Here is a 17347-nt window from a genome sequence, read left to right on the forward strand (position 1 = left end):
TCACTAGTACGGTAGTACCTATTATAAATGAATTAAAGATTAAATTTTGTTCATTTCACACTAACTAAACCGGAACACACTAATTTTTAGGAACCGGTTGAGCCGGTTGAATCAGGTCAACAAAAAAAAGGAAACTATTCTTTAATTTAGAAATTATTAGCTTTTCTTTAGTAGAATAGGCAAATTTCCTTTTTCAGCAGTTATAGTGTTATACTAAGAGCTTATATGTACTTTCATCATCTGATCACCAAAAAAGGTTTTTGTTTTGAAGTTCTTCTACTTACAAACACACTCACAATTCCAACAATGTCTCCTTTATCTACACTTTCTTCAAAGATTTCACAACTGTCTTCAAAGATTTCACAACTTTCTTCTTTGTTTAAAACGATGAAACAAGTAGGATTTAGTCGCAGATTGATTCCGTCCGAGGCAGACTTCATCAAACTCGCGATCAAATACGATCTTATCCTTGCTGCAACGCTGTTTTCACTATGGATGGTGGTACTTGGTCAAACAGGAATACCTAAGATGATGATCAAGTGCTTTTCTTTTTGCTTAGGTGGACACTCTCAGAATCATATATGCATCATTCGACCCTACTTTGTCGTCGGGCGGTAAGACCATTGATATCAAAAGGATTGACAAAGAGATGGCTATGTTATGTGGTTTCTTGGCTTTGGTCTTGTTGCTCATGAACCTGTTCGGATTCTTCGGGGGAGTTTTGTGTCTACTTGTTTCTCCTCCGTTTTTCTTCTTGGTTCAACAATTCATCAAGCGAAGAAACGTTACAGAATCTTGAGATTAGATTTCTTGGAGATGAAGATTCAAACCACACGGATTGGTCTTAGGGTTGAATTGTTTGGATTTTCAGGTATTGCGTTGAGTAATCTCAAGACTAGATAAAACCTTGGTTTTAGGGTTTAATCGTTTGGTGGTGATCTTTTGTAGTCTTTTTTTTTTTTTTTTTTTTTTTNATCTGTTGTAATTACTTTGCTTTTCCAATTGTAGTTTGTTCCAATTTGTAGTTTTCACTACTCCATGTTTATCAGAGAGTTTGATCAGTTGAAGGCAAAAAGCAAAATACAGATTTTTGCAAGCTTTTTTTTTGTATACTCTGTATGATAAATTATTACTACTAATAAAAGGGACATTTTGAGCTCTCTGAGAGTGTACACCTAAGCAAAAAGAAAAACCTTATCTAGAAGCCACCTCAGCAGCTCTCAAATCTAATTCCTCTATGTGTTCAATTTCTCTTTACGAATGCCAAAGAAATTTTAAAAAACATAATAATTAAATACCAACTACAACTAATTGTGCTTCCACGACCAAATTAAAAAGAAAAAAAAACCTACCCACTCACTCTCGAATGAGATATATCGGGCTTTTAGGTCCACTTAAATTTAGTGGGCTTATGCACACATTACATTTACGATTACACAGTTTTTACAATCATCATCAATTCATCATCATCCAAAACTGTTCCTCTTCTTCTCAACGTAAGCCCGACTTTGAGCAATTAACAACCACCATCTCAAATCTATTCAGCTTCCTACAGCCTGCACTGAAAACCGCCGTTTCCATTAAAAATACTTCATTGCCCACTCTCCTTACACATAAATGACCATTATAATTCCATTATTATCTTCACTTCCCATACCCTATAAAACTACCACCGCCGTAATGAAACCATCACCACCACAACTTTGTGAAACCACCTTCAAAACCAGCCATGGCATCAGCATTTATCTCCATCCCTGCCGGTAAAAAAAAAACATAACATTCAACACCCTTGAAGGCACTTTCTGCAAAGAAGAAGTTATATTCAGGTTAATCCACTTCTGGGAGGCTCGCAATCACACTAGAGGCAACCTTCTCATTGGCCTAGAACTATTACTCATAGATGAAAAGGTAAGTAACGAAATCTCTATGTCCTTACGCACATCTACCATATTTTTTAAAAAACCATTTGCTAATTACCGCAATTCCCACCAGGCAACAACAATCCAAGCCTTCATACCTGCAAACAGAATAAGTCGCTGTAAAGACTCCCTCAAAGCTAATTCAGTCTACACCATCAACAGATTCCTCATCAGCCCGTGCAAGAAACTTTTCAAAGTTTCCGATCACAAATACGGCATATCTTTCTCCAATCAAACAGAATTGCAAGAAGTTACCAAAGGAGACCACAAAATTGCTTCTCCAAAATTTAGGCTTCGACCTTTCAATGATTTTGCTGCCATCGTTGACTGAAACACTTTCTCTTCTTAAACTTATTTTCAATTGTATCATTTAAACAACTAATTCTTAATCTGATTGTTATATGTTGTTTAAATTGTAGATGTCATAGGCCAAATTCGTCTCATCACTGGGGACAACTTACAAGACATTACTACAAATGCTGAAGCACCAAGAACTGCCAACGGGAAGCTAAGGAAAGAATCTTCTTTCACCTCCTTATGAAAGAGTACGGTCTCACATACTTTCACATACTTTGATTTGTGTAAATGATGTTGATCAAATAATTCCCAACTGGCTATTTACAAGCTACTACTTAACAGTGGCGAAACAATTCGTATTTACCTCTGGGATATCATTGCTGCAAATTTCCGTTCAAGATGGAATGCCAGTCAGTCAAAACCAAATGTTCTACTCCTCACCACTGCCAATGCAAAATTTTTGGGAGGTACACAATATATATCATACTTCTAAACTACCAAAAAAAACCAACTAACTTACACCATCCTCTACGTAGGTGCTGTCACACTTAGCTCAACATATGCTTCTCGCGTCTTCTTCGACACCGACATAGATGAAACCTCAGAGTTTATAACATGGTATGTTTACACTTACTCTTACAATTTCTCACATCACACATTCATCCACTACTTTTGAAAAAAAAACTTCCCAATCATCAGGTTAAGTGAACAAGATGCAGCTTTTGGAAGCTCATCCACCGCCGTAACCAAGCTTGAAACATTGAGTATAAATGAGCTTAATGAGTTTATCGAAAATGAAATCCCACAGGTACCTACTAAACTCTCCCATAACTTTGCTTCCTCACTTCACGTTCACTTCAAATTCCTCTAACAAAAAAAAAACAGAAAATCAACTTTCTATGCTCCGTCACCATCATCAAGATACTAGGCGAATCTAGCTGGAATTATGTTTCTTTATTTGTTATTGCAAAACTAGGCCTCATGTTTCTAAAATTTTAAAATTTGATCTCAATTTTTAAATTTATCTATAAAATCCATAAAGAAAAGTTGTGGTGTTTTGGGTCCCAAATTTTACAGGATAGGCCTTGAGTTTGTCCTTTGTTTTTAGTTTGTTTTTGTAAATTTTGACTTCGCTATTATAATCTTTCTTTGGTTTTTAGACTGTCTCTTCTGTAGTGACTTTTTGATGAGAATAGTTTCACAAATTGAAAAAAGAAAAGTTACGAACCGGGTCTAATTCAAGCCCTGCAGTAGAAAAGCCAATATGTATTGCGCTTAAACCGACACCAAAACCGATACGTGAAGCTTCCTTTTAATAAACCGTCGATTAAAACTTATCAAGGGCTACGATCTCTTAATGATCTCTTTATATTTATATTAGTATATTTGCAGCAGTTTTTGCTCAAAAATACTATTTGGAAAGTTTTTACATTTAATATCAATGTTTATATTCATATGGTTAGTTAATTCTCTCTACTATCCTTATAACCAAACAGAATTAAAATATTTTAAATATTCATATATATAATTTTATTTTCCTATCATATTTTTTTTATTTTAAAATTAAAATATAGTGAATCGTCATATAATGCATAAAGTTAATAAAAATGTATATTTTTCCTGCATATATTGTGATTTGAATTTTTTAAAACGAACATATATTACTCAATTAATATAAAAAGTGTGTGTTCAACATACATATTGTAACGTCCGCGAACCAAAACTCTGCGTTTTGGGGGTGGGTGTCGATCGACACTCATGTCGTGTCGGTCGACACCACTTATTTCTGGTTTGACCAGATTGATTTAATTATCGATTTGGACCTGTTTGGTTTAGGAAAAACCATTAACCGGGATATTTAAGTAAGAAAACGACCTAGGTCGTGTTTTATTTTTTGTCTTGGTTGCCGTTTGTTGTTTTTGAGAGAGAAAGAGGAGAAAACAGTTTCTAAGAGTTCTTGTGAGAGTTTGTGAGATTTGAAGGCATTTTTGGAGAGATCTTGCTGGGAGAGTGAAGATCCATGGCTAGGAACGTGGTGGGAAGGTTTCTGTGGTGGTAGCTTCGTCCTTTGGACTTAGATCTCTTTGTTGGCTAAGGTGAGTGCATGACCATGGCTTATCTAAGCTAAGATCTCTGTCTCTGTGATATTGTGTGTTGTTTGGTTGTTTGTTTTGGTTGTTTGTGAGTTTTTTCGTAGCTCCTGAGGCTTGGATTCATTCCTGGGATTGTGTGGGACGAAGAGGAGAAGTTTGGAGGTGAGATTCGGAGGTTCTGTTCGAAGGAAATCACTGCTCGACAGTGGTGTCGGTCTACACTAACGCGAGGACGGCTCGGGAACTTAGCGAGTGTCGGTCGACACCGTTAGGGTTTCGGGGGTGTCGAGCAGGTGTCGGTCGACACCCAAGTGGTGTTGGTCGACACCAGATATCCAGTGTTGGTTGACACCTTCTGGTATCGGTCGACACGATTCTGACAGTAACCGGATCGTGTCGGGTCACTTGTTCATGTTCCTGGTTTGTTTTATTGTTGTTGTTTGTGGCATGAGAGATCTTATTGCTTGTGTGTATAGCCCAGTAGATGGGAGGATTGCCTCACTGAGTATTTATCAAATACTCATGCATCTCAATTTGTGTTTGTGATGCAGGTAAAGACAAAGTGTGATCGTGGAATCAAGGCAATGAAGAGGAAGATGTTCTAGGGACTCGATTGGATGTTGTCTGGCGTTGCTAGGTTGCCTAGAGTTGGTCTTTAGAACTTGCTACGTTGTCGGTTCCTTATTTTCCTGTTGTTGACATTGAAATGGTTAAGATTGGATATTGGTTATTCTATATTGAATTATTATTGGTTATTTTAATTGGTATTGTTATTCTGCTGTTGTTTTGTGATTGTGGTTAGGTGGCTAGGGGATATGGGACCACTAGTCGTAGTTAATTATTATTATTATTATTTAAAAAAAACGGGTCAGATCGTTTCACATATATAGTAAATTTACCGTATATAGTAAATTATAGAATTTTAAGAAGTTTTTAATTTATAAGTGATATATCTAAACTTAATAAAAAGTTTAAAATTATGATATATTTAAACATTAAATTTTCAAAATAACACAAACAAGTTATATTACATGACGAGTTATAAGACATTACATGATTGAATTGATAATACTAAAAAATGAAATATCTTACTTCAATAAGGGTTAAATCCTTATTTTACTATTTTAACAACATCAATATAAAATATCTCGAATCAAACTGATTTAATTAAGATTGTATTAAACAAAAATTGTTGTTCGATATACCACGAATTATATACTAAATCACTAAAATTAACAAAAAATTACATTAGCAAAATTAGTATTAAAATAATACATTAACAAAAAATATCAAAACAAAACTTGCCCCGCCGTATACCGCATGTCATAATCTAGTATATATAATAAAAACGTAGGCGTTTTCATTTCCTGATTTGGTTTTAACTCATCTTTCTTCTCTGTCAAGAACGATGAAGCAAGTAGGATTTAGTCACAGATTGATTCCGTCGGACAAAGATTTCATAAAATTCGTGATCAAATACGACTTTATCCTTGTTGCAACGCTGATTTCACTGCGGTATATGGTACTTGGTCGAACCGGAAAACTTGAGATGATCGGTTTATACAACTTTGTTTGAGTTATCCAAAGTAACTTTCCGTCATTCCGTGAGACGATGGGTCTTTTCGCTAAGATCATATTTGCTTTTCTGTGTAGACCTTTTTGCTATAAATATGCATCGTTTGACGCTGTTTTGTCGGGCGATAAGACCGTTGATATCAAAAGAACTGACAAAGAGATAGCTATGTTATGTAGTTTCTTGGCTTTGGCCTGTTTTCTCATGAGCCAGTTGGGATTCTTCTATGGAGTTTTATGTTTACCTGTTTCTCCTCCGTTTCTCTTCTTGGTTCAACAATTCCTCAAGTTAAGAAGAAACGTAAAGGGATCTCAAGATTAGATTGCTTGGAGATGAAGCTACAAAGATTGGGTTTTAGGTTTTTTTTTTAGGGTTTGAATTGTTTAGTGGTGATTTATTACTTTTCAGGTGTTGTAATTATTGCCATTGAGTATTCTCAAAATTATTTTGCTTAGATATGAAGGTTTAAGTCTGGATACTTGTGTTTTTTTTTCTTTCAATTAGAATATATAATCGTTTGGTGGATGAGTTATTTTAGTTTTCGTATTGTAATTATTGCTACAAGTTTGCCACTAAGTTTGGTTTTTGCGTTTCCAGTTCAGAGTTTGTTTCAAAAAATCATGGAACCATAGATTTTACTAGTCCCATCCACGTAAACTATAAGATAGTTTGATCAGTATAATTAGAGACCGCACGAACTTGATCCAGCCCGGTGGTCTCGAGTCTTGACTATATATATTTTAAGTCTAAATCGAATTATACTTATGAAAAGTGAGATTAGCTATGGTGAAAATAAAACAAAGCACGTCTTTGCCTAAGTAAAATAATTAAAGCCTTTTATATTTGAAATGGCAAACGAGTACATTAACTTTAAACCCTTTTATTGGTAGTAAGTTTTTGCAGTTCATGCAAAGCTTGGCTGTGCCACTAATTTCGAGAACGTTATCTCATGTTTTCCCATCCCTTGTTCTACTCACTGACGATATGTGGTCCCGACTCTTAGTACCATACTTCAATCTTTTGACACAATTCTCTATCAGCTTCACAAGTTTCGACAATTATCTTCTTAAACTCCATATAGGCAAACATGAACATTTTACTGAACCATTGTACCATACCATCCTAATAAAGACACAATTTGGTTCAGATCACACAAATTGAACCAGAACGCAAGAAGATTGGGTATTAACCGGTTGATCCGGGTCAAATCAGGTCATAAAGATGTTAAAACAAATGGGCTTAGAAAAGTCGTAAACGTTGCATGCCCTTAAACCGACACCAAAAAGCAAGATAAAAACCACAAAACTTGCTAGATTGTTTTGCTTATGGGTTTGTCAACAAAAATAAATTTGTTCTATCTCCAAATCAATATCTTGTTCAAGATTTCGTCTGTTGAACAACGTACGAGATGAAGCAAGTGGGATTGACTCGCAGATGGATAGCTTCGGACGCAGCTTTCAACAAATTCTCGATCATATTCAACGTTCTCGTTATCGCAACGCTGGTTTTTCTGAGGATGACATGGAGAGAATCTGAGTTCGTCATGGCAGGTATGTATCAAAGTGGAAGTACTCGCTGGATTATAAATGACGCACTTATGCTTGGCGATCCAGCGATAAGGATTGAGAAAGAGTTAGCTGTATTTTATGGTTTCTTGACTCTGGCCTTTTACCTCATGAACCTGTTCGGATTCCTCTGGGGGGTTTTATTGCTACCAGTTTCTCCTCCGAGTCTTATTCTCTTGGTTCTTCGATTCGCCAAGTTCAGAAACGTAAAAGAATCTCAAGATTAGATTGCTTGGAGATGAAGATTCCAATCTGTATATGGTTATTACCTTTAGATTGTTAGGTTTGTAGTCTTTTGTGGGTTTTCTTCTTTCTATTAGGTGTTGTAACAAATGCTACGAATAATCTCAAGATTTATTAGATTGCTTGGAGATGAAGGTTCAAATTTGGGTTTTAGGTTTTTTTAAGTTGAATCTTTCGGTGATGATTTTTTTCCTTGTAATTACTGCTAGTACTACGTACTAGTTTGCTTTCGCTTTCGGAATTCTGAGTTTGTTCCAAAAATAATAGACTGAAACTATAGATTTTACAGTTCTCCATGTTATTGGAGAACCTTTGTTTGTTTTTTTTTTTTTTTTTTTACTTTGTACGTATATAAAATATACTGAATATATAGAAGCTATGTATGTTCTCGTATGAATCTCATCGTCTCAGAAAATAAAATAGGTAAAAAGCTCGGTCGTGTATAATTAATACTCGATTTCAAGATGCCTCGGTTACATTTGTATGGTAAGATGGAAAATCACCAAACACGAGTGCTAATGGAAGAGGCCATCAGTGTATTAGATTCTTTTCTGATTATCATCACACCATCATTATCATCACCAAACCAAAAATATAACTCATCATTATCATCACACCATCTTTTATGATTTCAGATTATACATAACCAAAAATAAATAAAATATTGAACCAAAATCCTAAACGTTATTGGAAACACATATATTAAACCAAAATCCTAAACCTAATTAATAAAGCCTAAAACGTTACGCTTAATGAAACCGACTTCAAAACAAACTCGCCGATTCATATATATATATACGATTTGCGTTCTGATCTTTATCTTCAGTTTCTTCAAGGTAATTCTCGCATTTGTCTCCTTTCTTAAGAAACGATGAAGCTAGACGTGGGATATAGTAACAGATTAATAGCATCCGAAGCAGATTTCAACAACTTGGCGATCATAGACAACATTCTCATAGTTGCAACGCTGATTGCTCTGTGGATGATAGGAGAGCCTGTGGATTACGAGAACTTTGAGATATCGAAAGCGAGTTTCCGTGAGACAGTGAGGATTTTGGCTATACTGATGGCAACCTTATATTACGCGGTATCTGTTCATGTTCTATTTGCCTTGGTTATCGGGGTTCTTGGGAGGAGTTTTGTGTCTGCTTGTTTCACCTCCGTTTCTCTTTTTGGTTCAACAATTGGCCAAGTTCAGAAACGTTAAAGAATCTCAAGATTAGATTGCTTGGAGATGAAGCTACTACAAGAATCTCATATATAATATTTAGGTTTTTTTTTTCAGGCTATAATTGTTTGGTGGTGGCTTTTAGGTTTTTTTTTTTTTGTCTTATTTCTTCAGGTGTTGTGATGTGATCATGAGACCATCCAAGATGACGGTTGAGTCTTGCTCAACACGAACGAAGTCAAAGATCAATTCTTCCAGCCAAACAACTATTTGGGATACATTCTTACCTCATTTGCAGCATATCTCGAAGTGGAATCAGTCCACTCAGAGTTCAGATGAATGAGTTATTCATTTTACAAATCAGGTGAACTCATGGCTACGCGATTTGGACCTACGAGCATTCAACGGAGGATTCCGACCTATTCCGAAGGATTCAAGGTATGAAACAAACTGTTCTGGAATCTTGATCCATCCTAGAATCACTGAGCATTGGAAGCACATTAAAAGCAGTTCATACTTGAAAGATATGGATATTTCAAATCAGTGGATCTGCCCCAGTCCCAGTTTCGCGTCTGAGCCAAATATCGTGTTACACAGACTAACTCAGCATCAATTTTGACACGAAATCGGTTGGAGGATGTTAATGGATCTCTAATGTTTCCAACAAGCCCAAGAACACAAGATCTGGCCAACAAACCACAAAGTTACGCTTCATTTGCCAAAGGAGGTCAACCTAGTTCTTCACATGAAGAATTTTAGGTCCAGTTGGTTTAGGTGCTTCCAGAATTATGTTTGATAATCAGGAGGTGTTTCTACTAAGCCCAATGTGAAGAAATGGTACAACCCATGTTGTTTCTCATCAGCAAGTTGGACCAAAGAGTCAAAGAGAGAAAATATCAAGGAAACCCTTAATGGGTCAGTTCAAGAGTTTATGGCCAAAGAGAGCATGGGATATACTATTGGGGATAATACCTATGGTGTCCAGCCCACTTTGAGCCTAATTCAAGTCCAAGAAAGCCCAAAATAATCACTTTATGTTGTGGTCAAAGAGGGATGACGAAAATGGAATTCAACTCACCTTGGGAAGGACACCTTGGGAAGACAAACTTCAAAGAGTTGAATCTTCATTCAACTATCTATCTTTATTGTGTTTTAGTTTCAAGAATAATACTTGGCTTTGTGACCAAGTTTTCTATCTCTATATAAACTCATGTAATCTCAATTGAGAATAATCAACTAATTTTCCTTTTCATTTTAAGAGTCTATCTCTTTGTTCTTTGTCTAGAACATTTCTTTGTTTATTGGTGTGTAATATCCAAGCAACAACCTCCTTTTGTTGGACTAGTGTGTCATATCTAGCAGTGATTGGAGTTGGGAATATCAGCAGCCTTCCACAACTGCTGTGCGACCCCTCAATCCATCAAATCTCCCTTGTTTCACCTTGCACCTTGGCGAGTTTCTCAAATTTTAGTCCGGCTGAGTGATCCTCAAATTTTGGGCGTATCAAGTGGTATCAGAGCCACTCAACCGGTACTTGTCTGTTCATCTTCTCATCTATCTATTTTTTCATCTTCTATATTTTTCTTTCTTTCATCTTCTCTCAAAAAAAAAAAAAAGAACAGGAAAAAAGGAAAAAAAAAAAGAAAAAAAGAAAAGAAAAAGAAACAACAAAAAAAAACAACAAAAAAAAAAGAGGCAAACAAAAAAAAAAGCAAAAAAAAAAAGCAAAAAAAAAAGAAAAGAAAATGTATAATGATCGTCGAGATTGTGGGATCATCGAAGACGGAGGGCTTGGCATTCCAAATTTACAATTTCAAGCACTTATGGGAGATATGCGAAGGTCATGGAAGGTTGAGATGAATGCCATCTACAAGAGGTTGGATGAAGTTCAAGCGGACGCACAACCGAGACGACCACAAATGTTGCATCATAGAAGAGAAATAGATCAACCTAGAGTAGCAAGGGCTGATGATTACTACAATAGTCAATCCTCAAGAGGGAGCCACTTGAGACCAAGAAGTGCTAGAGAAGCAAGAGGAAGAGTGGATGCTAACATAGGTATTTTGAAGTTGAAGATTCCTAACTTTCAAGGCAAGAACGACCCAGATTCATATCTTGAGTGGGAGAAAAAGATTGAGTCAATTTTTAGTTGTCAAAACTATTGCGAGATGAAGAAGGTACGAGTTGTAGCCACTGGATTTTGTGATTATGCTATTACTTGGTGGGATCAATTGGTGGTAAGCAGGAGGAGAAATGGAGAACATCCCATTGAGACTTGGGCAGAATTGAAGTCTATGTTAAGGAAGCGATTTGTTCCCCACCATCACCATGACCAACTGATGGAGCGTCTACTGTCACGCAAAGTTACCAACGAGAAAGGATGTCTCTTGTTTCTAAGGAAGAGCAAGTTGTATTTAATTTGTTACCATCACCAAAGGATCATAAGCAGCTGCTGGTTCAGAAGAATCTGTTGGAAATAACAAATTCACTGAGTGAGCAAACGGAAGCCGACGAACCAGATCACAAAGAAGTCAACAAACATCAAAGTGAGGAAACCACAAAGGAAGGTCTCACGGAATGGAGTACACTTCTGTCTCAGGGTCAACAATATGGACTCATATATTCTCTTGAAGAGAAGCCACCAGAATCACTTCATTACTCTCTAACCCATGGCCTTACAGTTTCGAGGACGAAACTTTTTCAAGAGGAGGGGTATGATGTGATCATGAGACCATCCAAGACGACGCTTGAGTCTTGCTCAACACGAACGAAATCAAAGATCAATTCTTCCAGCCAAACGACTATTTGGGATACATTCTTACCTCATTTGCAGCATATCTCGAAGTGGAATAAGTCCAATCAGAGTTCAAATGAAGGAGTTATTCATTTTACAAATCAGGTGAACTCATGACTACGCGATTTGGACCTACGAGCATTCAACGGAGGATTCCGACCAAGTCCGAAGGATTCAAGGTATGAAACAAACTGTTCTGGAATCTTGATCCATCCTAGAATCACTGAGAATTGTAAGCACATTAAAAGCAGTTCATACTTGAAAGATATGGATATTTCAAATCAGTGGATCTGCCCCAGTCCCAGTTTCGCGTCTGAGCCAAATATCGTGTTACACAGACTAACTCAGCATCAATTTCGACACAAAATCGGTTGGAGGATATTAATGGATCTCTTATGTTTCCAACAAGCCCAAGAACACAAGATCTGGCCAACAAACCACAAAGTTACGCTTCATTTGCCAAAGGAGGTCAACCTAGTTCTTCACATGAAGAATTTTAGGTCCAGTTGGTTTAATGATATAGGATCAAGATTTGCAGATCCTACAAGGATGGACTGATGGAGAATCACCAACTGGCCGTACGGCACTCTTTGGGGATTCCGACGAGATGGTCAATGAACAAAGATAACAATGGATCGTTAGACGCCACACAACTGATGGATTGAAGCTGTGATAAGTCTGGATGCTCGAGAACACAAGGAATCACACACAAGGTTCTAGGGCGGCTGTGAGTTCTCTTGTAAGAAAACTAGGTTTTTATTTCATAAGCAAAAACGTGTGTTACAAAAGCTGCAGGGGAGCCTTATTAATATGCTCTTCAGCTGTGACCTTCGAGGGTCTTTATTACAGAAAAGGAAAGTGCTAAACTTGCAAATTACAAGTCTTATTGAGGACTAAAAAGAAAGAACTTAAACTAATGGAAATTCCTGCAAATAAAACATAAAAGGAGACTTGTTAATAAAATTAAACTCAAATGCTTACCTTAATTCCATTAGCACGTGACACATTTTGAGGTTCTCCTAGGTGTGTGTAAGCCCCAGCTCGTACGAAGACGTTTTGGTAATGGTGAACAAAGTTGATTCCCTCGTTCCTTGCAAAACTTGCAAAAAGGATGTAGGTTGAGTCTTGAGATGCAAGTAAGCGTCTCCTTGATTCTCTTCGATGATTCCGGTTTCTTCATGATCAATCTCCACTTCTTGAGTCTTTGAAACACTTGACTCGCTTTCTGGTCCGAATGGGGTTTCCCGGGTGATCTCCTTGGTGAGTAGCTTTCCTTTGAGAGCTTCATGCTCTATGAGAGTGATTAAGCTCTCTATTGACTTGTTAAACTCCTCTCTTATGCTCCTCGTCCCTGACCTCGTTCGTGGTGTGTTTCTTATAGTAGGTATGTTGACATCCTCTTCAGTCTCGGATAAGCTTAGGTCGATGGCCTCATCATTCCCTCCCTCTTGAGAAAGTTCTGACCCCAGAACGGGATTATCTGCAGTGAACGGAGATAAATCAGCAACATTAAAGGTAGGAGAGATAGTTAACTCACCTGGAAGCTCCAGCTTATAGGCGTTGTCATTGATTTTCTCTAGAACCCGAAATGGTCCATCTCCCCTCGGGGAGAGCTTGGATTTTGTTTCTTTTGGGAATCTTTCTTTTCTCATGTGTAACCAGACCCAATCTCCAGGTTCAAATGTAATTTCCTTGCGGTTCTTGTCAGCATGTTGTTTATTCTTTTCATTTTTATTCTCGAGGTTTTCTTTGACCCTTTGGTGAAGTTTATTGATGAACTCGGCCCTCGTCTCTCCTTCTATACTAGAATAAACAGCTTGTGGCAACGGTGAAAGATTCATTGGTGTCTCGGGGTTGAAACCGTAAATGACCTCAAAAGGAGAAAATTTAGTAGAAGAATGCTTAGCATGATTATAAGCAAATTCAATGTATGGTAAACAAGATAACCAGTTTCGGAGATTCTTACCCACCGTAGCTCTCAAGAGGGTGGAGATAGTACGGTTAACTACCTCTGTTTGACCATCGGTCTGTGGGTGACAAGTGGTGGAGAAGAGTAGCTTAGTCCCTAGCTTCCTCCACAAGGTCTTCCATAAATGACTCAAGAACTTTGTATCTCGATCTGATACAATCGTCCTAGGAACTCCATGAAGACGTACAACTTCCTTAAAGAAAAGATTGGCTGTCTGAGTCGCATCATTCGTCTTATTGCATGGAATGAAATGAGCCATCTTTGAGAACCGGTCCACTACGACGAATATAGAGTCTTTATGATTGATCTTGGGCAACCCTAGAACAAAATCCATAGAAATATCTACCCATGGTAGGTTAGGAATAGGCAAATGCATATATAGACCGTGGGGATGTGACCTGGATTTCGCTTTCAAACAAGTGATGCACTTTGCACATAACCTTTCTACGTCTCTCTTCAAATGTGGCCAATAGAAGTGATCCATAAGTACACCCAAAGTTTTGTCTCTTCCAAAATGTCCCATAAGTCCGCCTCCATGCGCTTCTCTTATTAGCAATTCTCTCATCGATCCTTGGGGAATGCAAAGTCTCTTATCCTTGAATAGACACCCATCATGTTGATAGTACGCTCCATATGCGGCTTTGCTTGTCTCCTTATAAGCTTCATGGAAGTCTGGATCAGCCTGATATGTTTCTTTTATGTGCTCAAATCCCATCACCTTAGCGTCCATCACACTGATCAAAGTGTGCCTCCTTGACAAGGCATTAGCCACAATGTTTTCTTTTCCCTTCTTGTACTTAATAATATATGGGAAAGTCTCAACGAACTCAAGCCATTTTGCATGTCTTCTTTTGAGCGTAGTCTGGCCTCTTAGGTGCTTAAGCGTCTCATGATCTGTATGAATAACAAACTCTTTTGACAATAAATAATGTTGCCAAGTCTCTAGAGATCTTACCAATGCATAGAGTTCTTTGTCATAGGTGGGATATTTAAGTGTAGCTCCATTAAGTTTCTCACTGAATAGGCCACCGGCTTTCCTCCTTGAGTTAAAACTGCACCTACACCTGTACCAGAGGCGTCACATTCAATTTCAAATGTTTTCTCAAAGTTTGGGAGTACCAAAACGGGTGCATGGATCAAGCTGTCTTTGAGCTTGTTGAATGCATCTTCTTGTGCTTGTTCCCATCTAAACGCCACGTCTTTCTTAATCACCGAAGTAAATGGTGCAGCGATGGTGCTGAAATCTTTCACAAAATTTCGATAGAAGCTAGCGAGGCCATGGAAACTCTGAACATGCCCGATTGTCGTTGGCGTCGGCCAGTCTTGAATTGCTTTGATCTTCTCTTCATCAACCTTTAATCCCTGAGAACTTACAACAAATCCTAAAAACACAACTTGATCAGTGCAAAAAGAACATTTCTTAAGATTAGCATATAAGTGCTCTCTCCGTAGGGTCTCCAAAACCTGTGTCAGGTGCTTAAGATGATCATCCAGACAAGTGCTATAAATTAGTATATCGTCAAAATATACTACTACGAACTTACAGATATAAGGCCGTAGAACTTGGTTCATAAGCCTCATGAAGGTGCTAGGTGCGTTTGTGAGCCCAAATGGCATGACTAGCCACTCGTATAGGCCTTGCTTAGTCTTAAACGCGGTCTTCCATTCGTCCCTTTCCTTCATTCTTACTTGATGGTATCCACTTCTTAGATCTATTTTTGAGAAAATTGTCGCTCCGCTAAGCTCATCTAGCATATCATCAAGTCTAGGGATAGGATGTCTATATTTGATGGTGATATTGTTGATTGCTCGACAGTCTACGCACATCCTCCATGTTCCATCTTTCTTAGGCACTAGAAGCACTGGTACCGCACAAGGACTCAAACTCTCTCGGATGTAGCCCTTTGACATTAAGTCTTGCACTTGCTTCTCTAACTCCTTAGCTTCCTCGGGATTGACTCTATATGCAGCTCGGTTCGGTAAAGGTACTCCAGGAACTAAATCAATCTGATGTTCTATTCCCCGCACAGGTGGTAGATCGGCTGGTATCTCTTCGGGAAACACGTCGGCGAACTTCTCCATTAGATCCTTAATTTCGGCTGGAAAATGAGGTTGTTCTAGACTTGAAACTAAACTTTCCTTGAAGATCATTAGTAGCACCGCTTCTTTTGACTCTAAAGATTTAGCAACAATAGTTGGAGTTATGTAAAGGTTAGTCTTACTTACCTTGGTCCCTTTGGACATTGTTTTGTTCATCTCATGTACTTCTTGTGGAGTGAGGGATGCTAAGTTGTGCTTCTTGTTGTTGTGTATGAAGCTGTAGTAGTTTGTACGACCGTTGTGTAACGTCTCTTTGTCAAACTGCCATGGCCGCCCAAGGAGAAGATGTCAGGCTTGCATAGGCACCACATCACAAACTACTTGGTCCGCATACTTTCCAATGCTAAACGGTATGGTGACTTGCTCAGAAATCTTGAGCTCCGTCTCATCATTTAACCACTTGAGACGATATGGTCGAGGGTGCTTTGTCCTTGGTAAACCTAATTTCTCAACCAAATACTTACTGGCCATATTAGTGCACGAACCACCATCTATTATTAAACTACATACCTTGGAGTCAATCGTGCAACGAGAGTGGAAGATGTTTTCCCTCTGCATTGTCTCCGGCTCAAAGAGGACGCTGGGTGCTCTTCTTATCACTAACAACTCTCTGGTGTCTGGATAGTCCACGATGTCCTCCTCGGATTCTACTCGCTCTTCCTCACCTTCATCTTGAGACTCGTATTCGCCATTGGATTTTATGATCATTACTCGTTGGTTTGGGCATTCTCTCGCGTAATGTCCTTTTCCCTGACATTTAAAATAAGTAATATCACGAGCTCGTTGATTAGAAGACTTACCTTGATCAGGTTTGGTGCCTTTAGATGTTTCTGGTGGAGTCTTTTTGAACCTTTGGTCCACTTCGATAGACTTTCCTTTGTCTAAAGATTTTTGTAGTTGCGGTGTCCATGAAGGCTTGTTACGAATTGTGGACGTAGTCTTTCTCTTGATGTGCTGCTCGGCCTGAACCGCTAAATGTAGTAACTCATCTAGGTCATGGTAGGTTTGTCTCTCCACCTTCCTAGCAATCCGGTCACTAAGCCCATCGATGATCTGCGCCATTAAGTTCTCTTCGGATTCTTCAACCTCCAGTCGGTTCTTAAGAGATTCAAACTCCTCAAAGTATTCTTCCACGAACCTGCCACCTTGGGTGAGCCTACAAAACTTCTTCTGCAAGTCTCGGTGATAGTACACTGGTACATATCTTCTCCGTAGCTGAAACCTCATGTCTTCCCATGTGTTGAGTGGTACATGTCTATGTCGTTTTCTTTCGGAAACATCCCTATCCCACCAAGCTAGTGCATTGTCAGTGAGTTGGGCAGCAGCTAGAGACACCTTCCTCTGGTCTGAATACTTATAGTACTCAAAAATATACTCCATACGTCTCTCCCAGTCAAGATATGCATCTGGATTCATCTTTCCAGCAAAGGTTGGGGCAGTGAGCTTTACATCTTTGCCTCCCTCTTTCGTGTATCCTCCATCATGACCTCTATCACGATGGTGTTGTCTCCTCTGTTTCTGACGCTGGGTTTGATCTGGTGGATCTTCCTCTGAATCATACAAGTCGACGTCTTCATGATTTTCCCGTCGTAGGATTGTTCCGCGGACAGGTGCTACAGGTGCGGG

The sequence above is a fragment of the Camelina sativa genome, chromosome 6 (genome assembly GCF_000633955.1).
Source record: "Camelina sativa cultivar DH55 chromosome 6, Cs, whole genome shotgun sequence".
Taxonomy (NCBI): Eukaryota; Viridiplantae; Streptophyta; class Magnoliopsida; order Brassicales; family Brassicaceae; genus Camelina; species Camelina sativa.